Below are 8,669 nucleotides of genomic sequence, written 5' to 3'. Positions count from 1 at the left end.
AAAAAATTGGGTCACAAAATAAAGTTAACAAAACTTCACAAGAATGATAGCAACTACTCACCAGGATGCCTAGAGCCTAAAACAAGCATTCAAACTACTTGGAAATTCAAGAGTTCAACATGCAAGCTCATCTATAGCAACACCTAGAGTAGATTATTACTTCTAAGATAAACCACTAAAGCAAAAACTAATTGGAGGAATGGGGGAGTTAAATACCGAGGAGCAATCCCGCAAAACAGTTTCAGAAACGGAGTTTCGAGCAAATAGATCAAAATCCGCGGGTTTGAGAGCAAGAACACAAGAGAGAGATACATGGATTTTTTTTCTGGAGGAACTCACAAAGTGAGGTGAAGGAATAAGTGAGGAGACCCCCGAGGGGCCCACTAGATACCTGACCTTGCGTGGTGGGGGTGGTGCACCCTGGTGCCTCGTGGGCACCTGGGACACCCCCTGTGATGCTTTGAGTGCGAGATATTCTCAAATATTCAGGAAAAAATCGTTTGAAAATTTTAGGTCATTTGGAGAACTTTTATTTTTGGGCACTTTTTATTGCACGGAAAAATTAGAAAACGGGATAATCATGACATTTATTGCCTTTAAATAAAAATAACAAGAAAAGCAAAATGGGTATAGAGAGTTATGCCTACTAAATTCATCGACCTCATGCTTCTTGAATATGATTTATTAACAAGGTTGATCAAGTCTTATTAACAACCACTCCCAATTAGCATGATCCCAAAGAATTTCCGTAAAACACTAAGTTACCTCAATGGGGATGTGCATATCCCCAACAATAAGTATCTCATATTTATTTTTGGCAGTAGATAGAGGTAGTTGAAAACTTCCATTGGTGCTAGTTAGAGATTTTTCAATAACATTAACACCATTCGCTTGAAATTTTTCCTCGGAAAATGCACCTTATGTTCTTTACTGTTGACATGAAAGTGACCTTGCTTTTGTTGCAATCAATAACATCCCCTACGGTATTGAAGAATGGTCTACCAAGGATAATCGACATGTTGTCATCCTCGGCATATCAAGTATAACAAAGTCTGTCAAGATAGTAACATTTGCAATAACAACGGGTACATCCTCACGAATACCAATAGGTACGGCAGTTGATTTGTCAACCATTTGCAATGAAATTTCAGTAGGTGTGAGTTTATTCAATTCAAATCTTTTTATAAAGAGAAAGGCATAACACTAACACCAACTCCTAGATCACATAAAGCAGTTTTAACATAGTTAATTTTGGTGGAACATGGTATAATTGGTATTCCTGGATCTCCTAAGTTTTTAGGTACCCCATCCTTAAAAGTATAATTAGCAAGCATAGTACGTATTTCAACTTCAGGTATTTTTCTTTTATTAGTTATGATGTCTTTCATGTACTTAGCATAAGGAGCCATCTTTGAAAGATTAGTTACACGAGTACGCAAAAAGACTTGCCTAAGCATTTCAGCAAAGCGTTCAAATTCTTCATCATCTTTTTTCTTAGCTGGTTTAGGTGGATAGGCATGGGTTTTTGAACCCGTGGCTCTCTTTCTTTACCATGCTTTCTTGTAACAAAATCTCTTCTATCATAATGTTTATTCTTAGGTTGTGGGTTATCAAGATCAACAACAGGTTCTATCTCAACATCAATATGTGGTTATTTATCATTGTGAGGTTGAGCATGTACATGAGCATCATCATTATAGTTTTCATTATCACTAGGTGAATGCTCACTACAAGATTGAGGTTCAGAATCAGAGATAGAGATATCATTAGCATTATCAGAAGGTTTCTCTACTTCAGGTTCACTAGAAGTATGCAAGGTCCTATAATTTTTATTTTTATGTTTCTTCCTAAAAGGAATAGGTGCATCAATATTCATTCTCTATGAATCTTGTTCAGTTCTTTTAAAATGACCTTCTGGATATAGTGGATCTTGAGTCATTGTTCCTGTCGGATTTCGGGCTCCGCAAAACCCTAAAGTTTCAAAACCATGGGCATGTGCGAAGATCTCTCTCGGGCTCACCTCACCTAGCTCGCTACTCGATGGACAAGGCAGATAACCCACTCGATGGTGAGGAAGACACATAACATGGCAATGTACCCTATTTTAATTAAGCTTACTTCAAGTTATCTAGAACCGGATGTTAAATAAAGTTTCCACGTTACCGCATAACCGCGGGCACGGCTTTTCGAAAGATTTAACCCTGTCGGGGTGCTCCAACTAGTCCATCACAAACTACCACACGCTGTGACGGAATGACCTCGATCAAGGAAACCCGTGATCTCCTCGGGTTCCTATTGGAAAACCTCAACCTCGAGATAGCCCAAAGCATCCTCGGAATCCCTCGCACAAGACGCTCGAGAAAGGTAAAGCAAGTCCAGCAAGGCCGCTCGGTGTGTCGACGATCCCAATAGGAGCCGCGTATCTCGTTATCAGGACACGACGGATGAGCACTACGTACGGTGGCCGGATAGACATCCCCCGAGTTGCCCCGGGTGGCCCCGCAAGTGGCTCTGTTTTGGACCATCACCATCAGCATTGCCCTCCCTGTATTATGTTGAATTACTCCTCGGGTTCATGATGCCCTATGTTTTTCAGTATTAACAGAATTTTATGTTGGGCAAATGTAGTACCAATGTTGGGCCTTGCCAGACGAGCTTTATCCCAAAACGAGAATGTAGGGGGTCCCCATAACAACCCCAAGCATGTTAGGAGCGCTCATTTATGGAACATAACACCAGTAACCGAAACTAAGGCGGCAAAGATGGAACAAAACACCAGGCTAGAAAGGTTGGGCCTTTCACCTTTTACCAAGTATATAGGTGCATTAAATTAAATAGAATTAATATGGATATAACAAGGAACCCATGTTTCACATGGAAGAAGCTGCACGTGCAACTAGCAACGCTATCCAATGGTTAAGCAAGCGATAACATAGCCAAATAGTGGTTTGCTAGGTTGTAAACAGGTTGAAGGTTTTCATGGCAATGTTGGGAGGTTGATATTTAACAGGTGGTAGGCAGCGAGACATAACGATAGAAACGAAACAACTAGCATGGAATGATAGTAATGGTATCTTGGGAAATGTTCATATTGCCTGAGATCCCGCTTGGAAGAAGAACGACTCCATGAAGCACAGGAACCGACGTAGTCGAACGGATCCTCGCATTCCGACACGCTTGCGGAACTCTATTGAGACGAAGCAAACCTAAAACAAGAATCAACACACGATATTCACCACAGCACATGCACAATATGATGCAGAACCTAATATGATGCATGATTAGTTTTAAATATGCAAGGCATGGCATGCCAATTCACACAGTCAAACGCTACACATTAAGTGAAGCTCAATATGCAACGAGTTGCATATTGACGAAACTCCACATTTACTTATTTAGTTCACTCCCATTTAGGTACTCGACAATATTAAATGTTGTTAAACATGGCAAGGGGTGAAGCACAAATTAAACTACCTATCTAGGCATCTTAAATGACGCCGGAAACGACATATAGCGTCTCCGAACTGACCCCACATGTCAACTTTGTAATCTGTCCAGATTTGTCCTAATTACATTTTATATTTATTAAACGGCAAAACAAAGTGGTTCACGTGATTCTACTCGTTGTTCTAGTCCATTTACATGTATGGTTCATCTCCAATGGAGTTACAACCTAAGAGATACGGGCTACACAAGATCATATGACATGGATGCAACATGCATGCAAAAGAAAATAAATACACACGGTGAAAATAAAAAGAGGCCATGGTGAGATTTGATCCATGGACCTCCTCATGGTGGAAAGCCTTTTGCGCTAGCCAACTAGACTACTACTCTGTCTTTGATATACCACGGGATTCTAAGCAGAAGTAGTAGCACTTCGATAGGGTGCAGGTCAACAGAAATGGCAACGATTACCAGCTCGGCTAGAGGGGTGCGTTTGAACAGCCACGGGGTCACGCGTTTTTGAACTAAGGAAAAAACATGCTTTTACATTGCAAATTTAGTGAACCTTGGCGGAGTTGAGGCGAGGCTAGCGTGGCTGGAGGCGAGCTGGGGCCACCAGTGAGGCACATGGCTTGGGGAAGGCCCGGTCTAGGACGAGGAGCTCGACGGGGGTTGGCATCGGGTCCCGGTTGGTTGAAGCTTCAAGCGCTGCTGCTGCTAACTACAGAGATCAAAGAGAGATGGGAAAAGGGAGATAAGAAATAGAGATGGGAGAGCTCAGGGTGAAAGGAAGGAAATAGAGGGGATGATAGAGAGGACGGACATGATCCTGCTGGTCTGATGAAGTTGAAGGCGGCGGCACTCCTGGCGATGGCGAGCTCCATGAGGTTGTTGTGGCTGCTGCTGCTCCGGCAAGATGTCGGTGCATGCTGACGATGGGAGAGGGTGGGGCTCCATTCAGCTTCTATGGCTCGACACGGGAGATCCTCGAGCATTCATAGTCGTATCTTGTAGCTGCAAAAATAGAGAGAGAGGGGGAGAGATCTTGGAGGGAGAGGGAGAAAGATAGGAGGAAGAAGGAAGGAGAGGGAAGGGACACAGGTCCGGCCTACGGTCACCGGCAGCGAGGATGGCTTGAGGGTACGGCGTCGGGGCGAGCTCATGCGGCTCGCCGGCTTGTGGAGACGGGGTGGAGCCGGAGCGTGGCGGCGCCTGCTCTGGTGGCCGGTCAAGGCTGTAGGAGAGGCTAGGCGCAGCGTTGGGAGGGAGGGCTCCTTGGCGGCACGAGCGGCATGGCCACATGGGCCCGGGCGAGGGGATCGAGTGCCCCTGCTGGTGCAGCCCTGTGCAGGTGGCTGAAGGCAGGAGACAAGGTGAGGATCGAGAGAGAGATGGGGACGTGAGTGGTGGACGCCTTGGGTTGGCTTGGTGGTGAAAATGAGGGAGAGAAGGAGTGGTTGTGGTCGCCCGGACGTGTCCGGTTTGACCGCGGACATGTGCGGTAGATGGGGATCTTAGGCTATTCTAAGCCTTCACATCGAAATCTAATGGCTGAAATGGCTATGGAGCTTAGGGCTGCGGGATTTGGAGGGTGTGGGATTGCGGGTGGGGTTTGTTAGGGGGTGGCTGTAAAAATGGCTAGGGGCAAACCCTAGTGGAGTGAGAGAGCTCCACCATGGGGTGGTTCTTATATAGGGTTGGGCTATGGTGGCGTGGACCTCGTTCGTCCGATCGCGATCCGACGACCACGAACGGGGGAATTGGCTAGTTGGCTCTAATGGGTTGTGTAGATGGGCTATGTAGGGATGAGAGGGAATGGCGCGGCCCATGACAGAGTTTTTAAAATGTCGAACGTCCGACAATTAATCCAGCTATACTGCCGCTATATAATAAACGGTACGGGTATCAAACGAGCCCCGATTGCAACGAAATTTGGCACGCGGCCTACCTACACTATAACAAGACCGCACACCAAGTTTCAACCAATCCGAAAATATTTTTTGGACACCTTTAAAAACAATATTTTATCGATGCCGCGGGCGCATGCATGTGTGGTTGGTCTCGAAACGCTCCACGACGATAACGGAGAGAACCGGCAACTAATAACAGATGCAGGTTTTGAAAACTGGCGGCAACGGAGTACCGATGCAATGCAGATGATGTGCATGATGCGATGATTAATGCGACAGAAAATCTTACAACACGGGGACAACGAAATTAAAGGGGAATCTTCTGCTGCGTCGGTCTCGAGCTGTCACAACTCTCCTACACTAACAAGAGATCTCGCCCTGAGATCTAAGAATGAAGAGGGGAAGAGGATGAGAAAGCAAGAGGTAAAACTTAGTTGCTTGTGTGACAAACGAGTGAAACCAATGACTGTTGAAGGTTGCAAAGAGATGAAGAATGATATGAAGCACGAGCAAGAATTCAATCAAAATTCCGGCAGCACTTCGGTAGGATATTGAGGGAAAAAATATGATAAGATGGGAAGAACTTGACAAGATTCACAACAAACCAACTAAACTGAGAAAGCAAGGAGAGAACATGATCTTGATAACCCAAGACATTGGAAGAAATAGAGCAACATCACAATCCTCCGGAACAAGACATAGAAGCTAGACCATAGGAGAGAATAGAACGGAGAAGAAAAATGACAACTACTATCACAATTGAATTTGACAAGCAGCCTTGCAAGAAGAATTGGACGGAGTAGTTGGCAAACCAACAACGGAAAGAACAAGTTTGTAATGGAATTATGAAAACCATCTCAACAATTATGAGGTGACAACCATCCACTAACAGAAACAAGGATTGACTGGATGCAACAAGGAAGGCAACACTTCTTACACCAAGAGGATATATTGAGAACTTAGAACAACGATAATCACCATAATAGTAACAATCCTTAGAAAAAGCTTTAGGTGAAATCCAATCCAAGATAACTCAATGAAGAAACGATGGTCAAAATATCTCATGATCAAAGGGTTTGGTGGGTTTACATAATTAATTCTTGAAAGAACTTCTATTCGAGACTCCTCCACTAACAAGAACATATAACACCACCTCAAAGGATAAAGGAAAAGAAAAGATGGAGTAGATGGGAAAAGAATTGATATCATGAGCCCTTCCGGAAGAAGAATTGAAATCACTATGAAACAAGAATAAGAATTATGTTATGATTTACCTTCATCAAGTTAAATTTATGACAAGCAACGGATTTAGCATACCAGTTATTCTTCTTGAAAAGATTGGGGATAGAGGGAGATGGAGCACAAACTGAAGAAGACTTGAAAGAAACACCGGTAAGAATTGAAACGAATGAGACAACCATGAATGAATGAAAATACTTGAGAATGAAGAGATCATGAGCCACCTAACAGAAACTTCAACAAGGCACCGGAATAATTGAGAGACGAACAAAGAGACAACAATTGAGAAGAATTGAGAATGAAAGTTGAAAGCTCAGAACGAAGAAATCTTCTGAAATGATGGCCTTCGGAGGATCAAGAAATGAAAACAACTCAGAAATGTACCAGATAGACATGGAAGTAATTTCTCATGATCGACAACAATCCAAGATGATAACACAAGCTAAAGTGATCAATCTTCAATAGAATGGAAAAAGACTTGAGAAAAACACCTCTTCGGTCTTCAATGCAGAGAATGACGAGAAGGAGCACCACCAAAATAACTAAGACACTCCGGAATAAGAATATGAAAAGTTGAGCCAATGATGAAAATTAATTCAGATTGATCTTGAGGAAGGAATATGATGGAATTCATTCTTACGTCATAATTGAAAAGAATTAGAGATCTCCACAAAAGATTAGTCCTAGAACGATCCTGGGAAAAACTTGTGGGTTATGGGCCCACTCAAAAGAAAACACCGTTGAAAATATTGCTCGGAAAGAGAGATATTGCACCGGTACAAAGAAAACTTGATGAGGTTAGCACCTCGAATTAATTGGAAGGATTGAAAACGAGAGACTCTGAGATATCTTGAACACTTCGGATACAATAGAGAGGGATGAAAAACAAGAAAGACTTGATAAGAATTACCAACATGGGAAAGAATTTAAAGGGTGAAAAAGGATGTGATGAACACACATAGCATGAATTGAATCCACCGGAAAATAGAACAAGAATGAAGAATGATGAACTGAAACCTCTGAAAATCTTCACAACGAATCACCGGTTACGAAACGGAAGAAGAAATAGTGGAAGCAACAATGAATTGAAATGCACTTGGATGATAACTGAAACATTGAAGAAAAGGGGAGGGAGGGCAGGGAAAAAGAAAGACAACTTGGAGCAGATGAGATGAACTCCGGAAAGAAATGAGAGATTGATCTTGCAAATCTCGAAAAAAGATAGAATTGACTTGAAGAGAAGCACACCGGATGAAAAAGAATTTACATGACAACTCCGGTTGACAAGAATTGATGAGACAATTTGATTAAGCAAAAGAATTTGCATTCTCTTAAAAATATGAGAACACCACTTAGGAAAGATATGAAATCACCACTTGACATTGAAGCAACTCGAATTACCATATTCCAGCAAAACAAAGGATGAGGCTTACAACACTAGCCGGAACAAATTCATGACATAGATTCCATCCGATATTTTCATGGATAGATTCGCACGGGCTCGATCCTATAGTAGCCATCATGTACAAGGTAGTGCACACGACATATGAAGCATCCCCGAGTCGTAGCAAGCTACAAGGACTCTTTAAGACACAACGAGAACTGTTGTAAGACGACCATGAACAAAAGAATCCACTAGATGCCGAACCCCAACCTCACATCATGCATCTATTGGAAGATTGTCCTATAAGTAACTACTTGAATTCCCACCTAAGAACTCCCGAAATTTCTGGTCATGCAATCAGGTCCACGGATACAAGGAGTAAAATCCATCACTCAACTCCTAGATATAACTGTGATGCCCTTGGTTTAATCGTACGCTAATCATACACGCAAATCCGTATGATCAAACTCAAGGACTCACGGGAATATATCACAACACAACTCAAGACACAAATAAAACAATATCAGCTTCATATTACAAGTCAGGGGCCTCGAGGGATAGAATACGGAAGCTCGATAAACACACGAGTCAGCGGAAGCAACAATATCTGAGTACAGACATAAAACATGGAGTGCCTTGGAGAAGGCTAGCACAAAACATACAACAATCGAACGAGGCGAGGCCTCCTG

The sequence above is a fragment of the Hordeum vulgare genome, chromosome 5H (genome assembly GCF_904849725.1).
Source record: "Hordeum vulgare subsp. vulgare chromosome 5H, MorexV3_pseudomolecules_assembly, whole genome shotgun sequence".
Classification (NCBI taxonomy): domain Eukaryota; kingdom Viridiplantae; phylum Streptophyta; class Magnoliopsida; order Poales; family Poaceae; genus Hordeum; species Hordeum vulgare.
This window is presented reverse-complemented; position numbering follows the sequence as displayed.